At 26.1% G+C, this 13,935-nt stretch overlaps 1 protein-coding gene across 1 annotated transcript in view; it reads right to left on the bottom strand.

The window, feature by feature from the left end:
- Positions 1-13,389, bottom strand: part of LOC123294722 (retinaldehyde-binding protein 1-like) — a 28,786-nt gene extending 15,397 nt beyond the window's left edge. The window contains exon 1 of the mRNA XM_044875844.1: positions 13,118-13,389. The gene's annotated coding sequence lies outside the window, so the exon portion shown is untranslated. The remainder of the gene's footprint in view (positions 1-13,117) is intronic.
- Between the last annotated feature and the right edge of the window lie 546 nt (positions 13,390-13,935).

Raw genomic sequence — 13,935 nt, 5'->3', positions numbered from 1 at the left:
TTAAAATAATTTTAGTAGACGGTTACATCAAGATGCAATTAATGTAAATTTTTACTTAATTTTATAACATTTTTTTTGCATTTCATATTAATAATTATTACATAAAATAAAATAAAATATTGCTGAAGGGCATTTATTTAAAAAGAAAAAAAATAGGTTCTTTGATAGAGAAAGTATTTCTCTCATCAATTTTTTTCAATTAAATATTGTTATTAAATAATGTAATATGTTACATTTACATACATTAAATGTAATAAATATAATAACTATTTTTAGACCGTAAGCCCAATGAAGTGAAATTTCTATGATTCCTTTTATCTGCTATTTTGAGGATTGATATTGCAAAAGTGACTTATATCGTGGCTTATCTGTTGTAGTTCATCTATTCGGCTCCCAGTCTCCAAGCGTCTTACAACTATCTCAACGCATATCAAAGCTTTAACACATGTACATAATAGCACTCACTTAGATGAATTGCTTAACGCATGTATTCTGTCATGTACAACACTATGATAAGATACATTACAGTTTACAGAACCTATTTTAATCAATTTTCCTAATTATCAGTAATTTGGTACATTTAAAAGATATGATAGTTTTTTTTCTTAATTAATGACCTAAATTATTGCGGAAGCAGAGGGATGAAAATTTTAAAATCCGTGATTTTTGAATCCACTACTAAAGCAATTTTAAAAAAGGCTTTCCCTATAGAATGCTACATTGTCAAATTTGTCATGCTTTCCCTAATGTTTCTAAAACATTACAGTTTCACACCAAAAAATTAAAACCCATAAAATTGTGAACAAAAGAGGAGATAAGGAGTGCAGGGTAAGTGAAGGTTATAGCGCGGTGGTGTTGTTTTTATAGTTATTGCGCTGAACACGACATTCACTGACTATTAGGCAGTACGAAGAGATTTTTCGCCATCAGAGAATTTTTTCATCATTATGGGCATACAGTCTTTTTATATTATTACATGCTTTATATATTTTTATGCTCTTATTTATTGTCACTGTCTTATTATCATGAGAAAAATAAAGTCAATTTTGCACGCACGTAAATTCATTACATATTATACAAAAATTTCTGATTTTGATTACTTAATTCTTCCTCAATTTATGTCAAAAGAAATGATAAAACAATTACAGATCGTGCGTGACTACTTTTAATGTTAATAATTTAGATTCATTATTATTAAAACATTAAAATTATTGTTTAAATTAGATTTTGTAGAGCTATTGTTAATAGAGAATTTCACTTGTTTCTGAAAACTATCTCAGATTATTAGACAGTATTTATAGAGCCCATAAAAAGTAAAAAAAATAAAATAAAATAAAAAATTTGTTATTTATTTTATCACATTTCAATCTTTTAGATCTAACAAAACTTAATCGTAATTTTTAAATGAAAAGGTCTATATACCTAACACCCTGTCTCTGTAAATTTAGTGATCATTATATACTTTTAGTTTAAGAAAAATCTAGACATCCAACATATAGTGGTGCTTCCTTTTTAAAAAAAAAGCCAAGTATTCACGGAGTATTGGTTTTTTATCATATGATAATAAAAACAAAAATTTGTGGAACAGGTTTTTTCAACTTGAAAATATCTTACGGTTTATAAAAAAAAACTACGTAAAACATTTTTCATGGTTAATAAGACTTAATATTAAAGGTGGGACAGCAATTAATCTTATATTCAAACCAGATTTATTTTTAATAAAAATATAAAATAAATAAACTGCATTTATACTCAGTGGCGTAACTACTGTCATATTAGACGTGTTCTATCGAGAAAAATGGGGACCCTTATTCTCTATTGGCCTCCCCCCCCCCTCCTTTCAATTCTACAACAAGGACAAAAATAATTTTATTTTGTACTGAGACTTTTGTCGATTTTTGTACATTTTGTTCTTTAATATCCGATAATTATAAAATGTAAACAACTAAACAAACAACGCATATGGGTTTTGCTCTGCAGTTGACAGATGCAACGAAGTTGCGCAGAACCAATACGCATGGTCGTGAGATACAATCTGCGTCGTCAATTTCAGATTCGCGAACTTACAAGTGCCGGGCATATATGGGTCCATCAAATGCATTGCCCAAGGTCCACAGTTAACCTCTTTACTAGTATTCTTGTTTGTGACATATGCACGAACTCTGCTCCATCAATCCTACGTAAAACAAACTTATTCGAATCTGTCATAGAAAAAAGACAAGGCGGGCTCATTTTTGTCAGGTTTGGGCATCGCTAACTTGCGGCCAGATTAGATTTTTCCAGCTCTCTCGTTTCAGTAGAGAAATAAGAGAATAAACTACCATCGCCAACTTGCCGCTAGATTAGATTTTTCCCACTCTCTCTTTTAAATTGAGAAATAAGAGAATATACTACAAGCATGGCGTCTAGTTGACGCCATTCTTAGAAAGAACGTAGAAAGAAGAACATACGTTTTCTTCTTTCTACCTTGAATAGCAGCAATTCTAATTCACGATGAAAGCGAACTAGAGAGCTTATGAAAGATAAGTTTTCAGCAATGATTTATTGTGTTCAAACTGACAAAGACTAAAACTCAATCAGAAAAGAGATCCTGATAATTAAAACTATCTAAAATTTCTGATGTGGAAATTCTATTGGGAAAAAGTCTGAAATTTTTATAATTTATACAACAACAAAAAATCGCATTTGTGTCTTCAACGAAGTAAGCACTGGCAGTAACGCCACTGATTAAACTGAATAGGTTTTAAGTAAGTTAAGCATACTTATTGAATTTAATGATACCTACTAAAAATAATTATATGAGGTTGTTCACTTAAATTTTTATAAATTATTAAGAGTCAAATACAAGGACAACCACCTTACATTAAGTATTTGTAAAAATGATTATGAATTATTTTTAAGTGCACTTCTAAATATTATTCTAAGAAACCTTTGCATTCTAATAACTTTAATAAATTTCTTATAAAAAGACACTCGAAGTATCAGTAAAAGACAATGACATAATTTTGAATGTCTTGTACTCAAATAAAAAAAGTTTACAGTAAAACATTGTAAAAAGTCAATTTTTCTAAAAAGTTATCACCAAATTTTATGAGTCCAACACAAAATTTTGAATTTCTCTATTTATCAGTAAGATGAAAATATTTACCATAGCCAAAGTTGTAATAAATCAATTTTATTTGAATTTATTATACATAATTTAATAAAATTTCATAGATACAAAATAATTTAGTAAATCAGAAAGTTATTAGTCTGATATTTAAAGGTATATTCATCTTTTGTTAATACTTAATAAGCAAAAATATATCTTTTAATTTGAGTCAATGAACTTGAAACATGAAATAAACCAGAAAAAAAAATCTAAACAGCATTTCAAAAAACCGTTAGATTAATAAAAATGCAACCTTGATTGCGTAAATTTTGTTTATACATTTTTTTGGTAATTATATTACGCAAGATATTTGGTTATTAGACATTTATCTAATAGTGGATCCGTTGTTAATGAGATCTACAAATCATAAAATTTTATTATTAGTTTAACAGAAATTTCGTAAAAACTTGTAAAATACGTTTTATTGTTAATTGATTGGGGCCTTTGTCTAATTTGTGATTGCTTAATATTTGGGTTTTTTTTTTTATAAAATGACCAAATAGGAGTTTTTATTATTTGTTTATTTATGACATTAATTGTCTCCTAGGGATATTTATTGTTATTGCTCTTGCAACACTCAGTTCAACCACTTAATTGAAATAATGTCCAATCAAAAAATTAACTAAAAAACTTTTTTTTAAATAATCAATTTTGAAATTCTTTAATTTACTCGTTCTGGAGTTTCTACTCTACTCTTGTTTACCTAAAATTTAGAAAACTTTCGGTAGTGAAAAATAAATTATGAAATTTGAAAAAAGGTTAAAATTTATGTAAAAATATACTTAAATATTCTGATTTCGAGTCATAAAAACACATTTTTCTTTTATAATATTAAAATTAAAAATCGTAACTGTTAAACTGTATATCATGTGACCTAAAACGCGGGAAAGCCCTGATGTGATGTCATATCCGTATGAACCATAGACCATCAGTTAGTTCAGTGTAGACAGCTGGGTATAATATATCCATAGACAATAAATATTTATATTTATTATAATATAGTTGTCTATGAATATATCTGTCAAACTTATCTGTATTTTCGTATGATGATACCGATATTACGTCACCAAATTGGATGCCCGCGTTTTTGACAATTAAAAAAAGATTTATTTAATTTAAGTTTTTGCCAAGACTATTTTTTTTCCAAAATAAATTTTTGGTGGCTTTTTATTAGCAAAATCAACATTTTGAAGTAACTACTTTTTCAAATATAGTAGAATACCCTATTACTAGAGTAAATATATGCGAGATAGACGTTATAAGCCAATTCTTTCAATCATTATAGCAAAATATTCAAGGAAGCATGCAAAAACGAAGCATGGCAAAACAGAAAACTATTGTTCTTCTGAAACTTTTTTGTTCGTTTTAATCAGATTGTTCTTTTTACGCTGGTTTACCATACTGAGCATACATAGAAAAGACTAGTGCCATCACCGGATCATAAGACTATCTTTTTCTATTTCTACTGGTTGTGAGTATAAAGTTGGAGGGTAGTATAAAGTGTAGTAGTAATAATGCTAGCCTTGGACAAATTGAAAAGATCTTTGAGCTTCATTTAAATAGAAAGAGGAAGTTTTTTTTTTTTCATTTTTTCTTATTCAATGAAAATTAAAATCAATCTTTCATCAAGGAAAATTCTGTTAATTTATCGTCGCCGATGGGTATCAATACAAAGTATAAACATTTAAATTAATTATTCAATTATATTAATTAATTAATTAAACCTTACGTGTCAGTGCATTTCTTTATTCTAAATTGCATACCTATTAATAATAACATTAACATGAAAAGTTTTTTTGAAAAATAAATATTTTAAAAATTATTTTTTATTTTAAAAATGCAATTCATCATTTCCGTATTTTGATATTTTGTAATATTTTTTTATTTATAATAAAATTAATGTTTTTATTTTTTATTTTTTACAATGAAAAATCATGACACGGCTAAGGTTAAGAAGAAATATATAAAAAAATTAAATAATATTATTAAATGGAATAAGACGAAATTTATATTTTGCATTTTTCAAATTTATTGACCTCTTTTAATTGAAAAATAATTCGATGCATAAGAGCTGCTTAAACTAAACAAATTTCCTCTTAATAATATTTGAGCAAAGAAATTCCAAAATATAACAATGATAACTACCATTAAACAAAAACAAGTGAAAACGAACAATTCATTGAGTTAATTGTTGAAATACCATGTAAAGACAGTGTTGATTACTCTGATTACACATACATATATATATGTTACACATGTATAACTGATATTCCCATATAATACATATTATACAATTTGCGCATAATTTGCGCTCTCACGGGTAAACAGTGATGTTTACAAAAAAAAATGTTTCAAACAAAAGTTGTTTAATTTTTATAAGGAACATTTTTTACATTTAAACTTTTGTTCTACCTCTAACAATTTACAAGATACAAGACTAAAGGCCCTATGTTGCTCATTGACCTATGTTGCTCATTTACGAACGGAAATCGACTAATTATAGGTGATTTTATGAACACCTAGAATAAAATTTTGTTCATTGTATCAATATTTTTAAGCGTTACAAACTTGGGACTAAACTTAGTATTATACCTTGGTATATTTCATATACATGGTATAAAAATTGATTAATTATTGATAAACACCTTGTAACTAGTTCATTAGTCGAAAAAAAAAATATTCAGAGGTGTGACTTAAGATCGAACACTAGCCCATCCATTTTGAGAAGCAATGACTCTGAGTCATCTCTACAAAACGAATAGCTCGTTTTCCTTGAAGAATTAAGGAGGATATTCGGTAATAATAACTTCTAAAATATAGGTAATAATTATAATATCATAAAATATTGCATACAATAGTAATTATCACATATTTCATGAATAAAAACTTAAGTATTTTTATGTTCTTTTTTTATTATTATTTTCAATCATTTAATATTTAAAACGAAGCATGACGGCTAAGGTGAAGGAAAAGCATAAGAAATTTGATTAATCTTTTATTAAATTTTTGTTTTGTGATTAATGGATTTTAAATTTAATTACTGACAAAAAAAAATTTTTATTTAATTCTAATAACTGAATAATTTATCCTCTTTCATTTTCTTTAATTATATTTTTGAATAAAAACGAATATTAATAGTTCATGAATAAATATTTAAGATCAGGGCTATGCAACGTCTAATGTCTAAAATTCTCTGATATAATGGTTTAGTTGAATAATACGGAATCATTGAGACAATATTTACAGATCATCCATCAGTATGACATATCCATCAAACCTGAGTGTCCCAAGGCTTTCTAAATCAGAAATCACATAATGGCGACTTAAGATATTTTTAACACCCGAACTAAAAAAAAAGGGGATGTTATAAGTTTGACCGCTATGTGTGTGTGAGTCTGTCTGTGCGTAGCCCCTAAACGGATGAACCGATTTTAATTTTTTGGTTTCCTTTGAAAGGTAATTTAACGGAGAGTGTTCTTAGCTATGTTTCAAGTCCAAGTTTAGGGTTACGTACCCAAAAAAACTAAAAAATTGGCTACGATCTTCAAAATGCTTTAATGAAAAATAGAATTGAATAGAAAGTGTTCTTATATATATTTCAAGTGCGAGTTTAGGGTTCCGTATGCGAAAAATTTGTGGGGGATTTTTAAAATTTTGTAAATTTCACTTGTATAATTATAATTTCCATTACATTATAATGTAAGCCTGTCTTATTTATTTAAAGATTATTTTTATTAAACTTTTTATAAACGCATAATTATCTTCAAAATAATAATTATTGACAAGGAAACAGGTAGAAAGTCAGTAGAAAGAATGTATGTCCAAACTTACTGCACAAAATTCAATTGATTTCACATTAAAGCGCTTGTAATGTGAACCTATTATATTTGGGCAGCTAGAAAATGATGACAATCAGATGAAAAGTGAAAAAATTTTTGTCTATTTGCCATTTTTCTGGCAAAATTTACGGTAAAATTTAATTATGATTTATAATAATCAATTTTTTGTCACTTTGAAAAAAAGTACAAGAAACCTGTGGTTACCACAAAATTTCTGAGCATTTGTGATGATAATATTCTTAATTACCAAATATGCCTGAAGACAAATTGTTAACATTTTTAAAGACATAATTATAAATACATTAACTATATATATATTTTAAAATGTGTAAATTTTATGGAAATAATATTAAAATAAGCTAGATAATCATGTTTTTATTAATAGAAATCAAACTTGGATCTCATGTATTCAAAACAAGGGTCTTAATTAAAGAGAATTGAAAAAAATACACTCGAACCAGGACTTTAATTAAGATTACTAGACAATAAATATACTTGTCAATATTTAGTTTACACTGTGTGCATCATATTAAAAACATCAATTATAATCGAAGAGACCATGATGTAAATAAATATCGTATGCATGATTAAAAGTAAACAAAAACCAAAAAGTAATAATCATAAAATTGTTTGCTCAAGCACGGTATGGTTTGAAAATAAAATGTTATTGTCAGATTATGCATAATTTATGTGCATGATTGATGGTCAGGTATCTAACTAAAAAATTAAAAATGCAAATTATTATTCGTAGATCTAAGAGATAAATAGACTAATTTTTCCACTTAAGGTAGTACGATTGCCATGGCAATTTTAGATTTAGGGTTGAAATTATTTGTAGTACCTTATTTTCAACTTTGATGATGAATTTTGTTATAACTTCATACTATACAATTTGCGCTCTCACGAGTAAACAGTGATTTTTACGAAAAAATGTTTCAAACAAAAGTAGTTTATTTTTGATAAGGAACATTTTTTACATTTAAACTTTTGTTTTATTTCTAACGGCTTACAAAATGGGTCCTACGGACTCAAGACGCAATTGACCTATGTTGCTACGAACTCGACCTCACTTTTACGCCCTAAGAAAGCTATAAAAATTTCAGCTTGATATCTCTTAGGACTAAACTTAGTATACCTTGGTATATTTCATATACATGGTATAAAAAGAACACGCCATACTGGACAACAAATTTTGTTTATTTTATATGAACAAGTTGTTTTGAAAAATTTATGTATATAACAGTAAACGGAAATTCTAACAAAAATACAAAAAAAAATTGTGTTCTTGAAATATAATACGTAGGTAATTAATACGCAGTAGCGAAATTGTTCCTATGTTTTTGTAAAACACCTAACCTTATGTGTCCATGATTTTTAAATTAATTTATTATAGATTGCATTCTAATATTGTTAAAAAAATTGTCTTCACTGAGGCCATAACTTGTCTGTGTATATTATGCATTTAATAGGTAGTAGCAAAATTGTACCTATGTTTTTGAGAAACACCTTACCTTATGCGTCAATGATTTTCAAATAAGAAATTTATTATAGATTGCATTCTAATTTTGTCTTCCCTCAGGCCATTACTTGTATATTATGCATTTATTACGTATTAGCAAAGTTGTTTCTATGTTTTTGAAAAACACCTTACATTGAGTGTCAATGATTTTCAAACATGAAAATTATAGATTGCATTCTAATTTTGTTAAAAAATGGTATTCCCTCAGGCCATAATTGTCTGTGTATATTTCTACTATATAGGGGAAAGAGGGAATCGTACCTAGTGATTTTCTCACCGATGGTAGTTTTGGGAAATCCCAAGAGTAATTCATAAACTAGAAGATAAATCTTTAATATACATGGTGCTTTTTAAGTTTACATAAGCTTGAAACTCGATAAATAAATATAAAGTTTTCAAGTTCAATTAAAACCTTATTCTGATTCATAACTGACAAACATAAGATGGACGCATTAACTTAGAAAGTTGTTCTTTATAAATATGTAAAAAAATTTTGTTGGAAACATATTAGCAAAAATGCAGCTTTTTGTAAGTTTGTTCATTCAATTTGATCAAAAATGGTCTTTGTAAAGAGTGCCTAGATTTTGTAGAAACAACTATACGAAATAACAATTTTGATACGAAAAATCAATTTTGGGTGAAACTTTTCAGTTCGCTTTTGTCTTAATGCGGAAAAATGTTACTTTTTTAATCAATAATAACTTTCTCATTTAAAGTGTCTATCTATCGATTACCAGTTATGGAGTAGCAAAATCGTAACGATACAATTTAGGAAATTACTTTCAAATTACGTATAATGGAAGTGCCAGGCCAAAAAGAATTCGTTGAATTTACTAAAGCTGATCATTTGAGGATTGGTTATAGTAGTTATGTACACACACATACTGCGGTCAATCAAGCGAACGATAGTGAAAACTGTTATACAGATTGTAAATTGCATATAAATAACAGTTATGACTGTCAGCCAGTTGAGCGTTAGAACAGGGCTGGTCAGTCAGCCCTTATGATTGTACAATAAATAAATGAGATTCAATTATCATTGCCGTGGCATTTAAATGAATTTATTAAAGCTGACAATTGTTAACCAGCTTATAAATTGTATTTTTTAATGTATTTAAAAGAAAAACAGCGAAAATATGAATAATGATTGATTATTCAGTTACTTTTTAGCATTGGAACGTATAGAGAGAAATGAATTATTTGATACAAAAGATTTTTTTTAATTGGTACGATTTTACTACTCTCCCCTAAGTCTTTGCGACGTTAAAATAATTCATTTACATAATTATCAAAATAAATGATACAATAATATTAATCTAAGCAATTATTAATGACATAATATTTTATAGAACATGCAATTTTCTTCTATTTTAATCTAAAAGTATTTCAAAACAAAAGGATTTCCTTTTAGGTATAAAAATATGTTTGTTTTATAAAAATAGAATTCCATCGAACTTTTTCAATTTTTTTTGTTAACTTGAAATACAAGTATTTAAAATTATAAACGATTTTGTCGAATGTCAAGGTTTTAAAGTTTTAAAGAATTTTTAATAGACGACCTCAGACAAAGAAAGGATGTGAACTGGATATCTCATAAGTCAGATCAACTTTTAAATAAATTTCTATAAAATTAATTATTTGAATGTCGTGTAAATTTATTTACAAGAGCTATTATAGAAAACGAAATTTTTATATATAAAGCTTTAAACGTTTAATTAGGTGTTTTAGTAATCTTTATGTACTAAAATCTACTGTACAAAAAAGTTTCAAACAAAAGTTTTTTGTTTTATGAATGAAAAACAGTTTTTGAAATTTTTAAGGTAGTATGGGTCGTCAACAGACCATCTTTTTTTTTAAATAGCGTACAAAATTTAATACACACATCACCATAATTTATCATAATAATTAAACTGACCATTCATTTGATTAGTTATTGTAGTTATAATTCCTATATTATCGACATATTATACTCTAGAAATCTTCTGTATCATAATGAAAATAATAGATTTGGCAACGTTACAATGGTTTAAAGCGCCGAGTAATGGTTATTTTCGGAGTCGATTGTCCATTTTATAAAAACAATTTTTTGTGACATATTAATTAAACTTGTCAACCGATGTCAAGGATATATGTTAATGATTTTATAAGCTATCATACTCATAATGAAACATACGGAAATTAAAATATGAATTATGATTAATTGTTAATATTTTTTGATAATGATCGATAACATGTATTTTTTTATACATATATATATAAATTCTTTAAACCTTAAAACCTTTTTTGGTGCATTATTATGTGAACATAGTTTTTTGGAAATATGATATTGGATGATGAGTCAAAGTAAAAACTACGATTTTTCAATATTCCATTAAAAAAGTTGCTGTGGCATCCTCAGCCTTGAATAGAACATTATTTAGATGCTTATCTTTAATATAATAAAAGGCCAACTGTTTTAAGTTTATTTTTATATTTTACCCATACTACCTTAACTCCTTTTGAGATAATGAACTTTATCACGTTCCGCGGGCAGGCAAAAATATACACGAGGTATAAAAATATAGAATTTGAATATGATATTGAAAAAAGCAGACAATAGATTTGAGAAAACTCGCCAGGAATTTGATAGAAAATTTTAGAATATGAAAAAAAAAATGGCATATTATGATTCACTGTGAATCCAACATAATATAAAATTAATCCGAATAATATGGTCAAGATATTATGCAAATTTTTAAAGGTCATTACCTTTATATTTGAATTAGTCGAAGAGTTCATGGCTTTTGCAACATACTAATATATTTTTTTTAAACATTTGCGTCTTTTATTAATAAATTTTATATAATTTTTTTGAAGAATTTTCGTCTAAACTTCTAAATTTTTTATTACGTTAAACATCTTTTATTACTTTAAAAATCTTTTTCAGAACCTGCCTGTGATCTAGATTTAAAAGTTCATCTAGCACCATTAACATTATAAAAATTAAATATAGTTATATAATTGAATTTCAGTAACACCTCGACCTCGATTAGGTGGAATAACGAGTGATCGCATAATTCAAGTTTTCAAGTTTAATAAATATGCATATTTTTACCCTAAAGGATTATGTCAAGTAAAAAATTAGTCTCAAAAATCACAAGCTATAATTACAAATGATTTAAAAAAACAAAAAATAAACATAAATTATTTAAAACTATCTTTAAAAGTGAATCTTGATAAATAAAAAATTGTAAATAAAAACTCACTTTTAATTTCAATAGAACTTTTAATTTCAATAGAACCAGAACACGAACCCGGACTTCTTGGATTCGTGTCCGGGTTCGAGTGTATTTTTTCAATTCTCTTTAACTAAATTTATATTTCGTGACAAATTTTCTTGAGATTAGCTTGGCAGTATATTATTGTTTTTATCATTAACGATAAATTCACAATGTTTACAAATCAATGTAATACAAGATTTTAAAAAGAAAACTTTTTCCTAAAATTTGTTTTTAAATATTGTCATATATACAAGCTTCTTAAAAAGATTACTAATTAAATGAAATAAGAAAATATATACTAGAGCTATTTTTAATTAGAAAACTTATTTACACCATAATCATTTTGATATTTGCAATTTTGGGATTATTTACTCCAAAATTATTTCTATATTTGTATTATAGAGACTGGAATTTCTTTCCATCTTACATTTTTGAATAATTTGAATAAGAAACAATCGAAAATTCTTTGTTCGAATACGTACAAGTAAAAGAATCAACGGATTAAAAGTGTCTAAATTTTTGACATTTTTCCAAAGTCATAATAATATTTATGTATTATAAGATAGTTTTTCGTAATCCATTTCCTCCAGGACAATATAAATTAATACATAGTTAAACAAGCATGAAAGTTCTAGAATAATTAAGTTTAACTATAATAAAAATAAAAAAATAAAAATTTTCGTCAAATAAAGGTTTTTATCCGACTACAATTTAGTCCTCATCAGTATGAGTGGAAAGACATGAAAATTGGTTATTACTAGTCGCTAATTTTGTGCCTTTATCACAAAGATTCTAAATAATTTACTTGAAATTCGTATTTAAAATAAAAAATTAAGATCTATGAAATTTAATGTTATTCACATTTACTATTTCTACCAATTTTCTTTTAAAAATAAAATTATAAGAAAATAATATCAGATAAATTTAATTTTTCAAATATGTCAATTTTTGATATAAGTTTTCACAAAATTTTAATAAATAAAGTTTTCTTTTTAATGAAATATGCGAAAATATTAAATTATTTCCAAAATTTTAAACAAAAAATGCACATTTTATTAAATGTTTTTCAATTAAAGTTTAAAAAATCACACTTTAAACTTTTGGAAACAAATAATCGAAAATATTATGAATAATTTAAGTTTTTAAATTATTTAAAGTTTAAAAATAACACTTTAAACTTTTGGAAACTGCTTTTTTAATTTGCATAAATTTTCTTTTTAACAAAAAATCGCTAATTTTCTTCAAAATATTATGAATAATTTAAGCAAAAAACTGCACATTTTTTTAAAAACAATTTTCCTAAAAATAAAAAAAAAAGGTAATAAAATAAATAAAAATTTCAACATACCACACAAAATAAATTCTTTTAGCACAAATATAGTAAAAATTTTTACTTTAAAAAAAAAGAAAACAAACGTGAAAACTGTATTTGAAATATGAACTGGTTCTGTTAGATATTAGATAACTTTAAAACATATAAAATGACTTAAAGTAGTGACTTAATCAAAGTCTCTACCTATATACTTTCAACAACAATATAATTTCAAACACTGAATAAACGTAACTAAAAGAATACCACCTGTACTGTATGTGGTACCTGTTTACAATCAAGTGATTTTAAAATAAAATATAAACGCACTGTAATCATTAAATTTTTATATAAACATGTGATAGATTATACCGTAGGTTTAAATAAACAGACAAAATATGATTTTTAGTTTTGGGGGGGTGGTGGTAAAAACCATCAAAAAATATCATGTGATCAAATGTACTTTTTATTTTTAGAATTGCATTTTGTCACAAAATGGAAAAGTGGGAGTTTTGAAATCAATTAGAACAAGTGAAAACATTGACTGGGTTAATTGTTGAAATACCATGTATAGATAGTGTGGATTACGCATTTGTTTGTTTTATTACGCCATGTAAGTAAAGAAAGATATACAAACAAACACATACATAATATATGTGACGTATAAATTAAAAATATAAACAAAAGTTACTATAATGTTTCTAAGCCTATTTTGTGCCCTCACGGTTAGCCAATGATGTTTACGAAAAAATGTTTAAAAATAAATTTGTTTATTTTTTATAAGGACCATTTTTTACATTTAAACTTTTGTTCTATCTCTAACGATTTAGAAGACGGGTTCTACGAACCCAAGACGC

This window comes from Chrysoperla carnea, chromosome 3, assembly GCF_905475395.1.
Source record: "Chrysoperla carnea chromosome 3, inChrCarn1.1, whole genome shotgun sequence".
Classification (NCBI taxonomy): Eukaryota; Metazoa; Arthropoda; class Insecta; order Neuroptera; family Chrysopidae; genus Chrysoperla; species Chrysoperla carnea.
The sequence above is the reverse complement of the archived record's forward strand: the minus strand, read 5'-3'. Positions and strand labels throughout refer to the sequence as shown.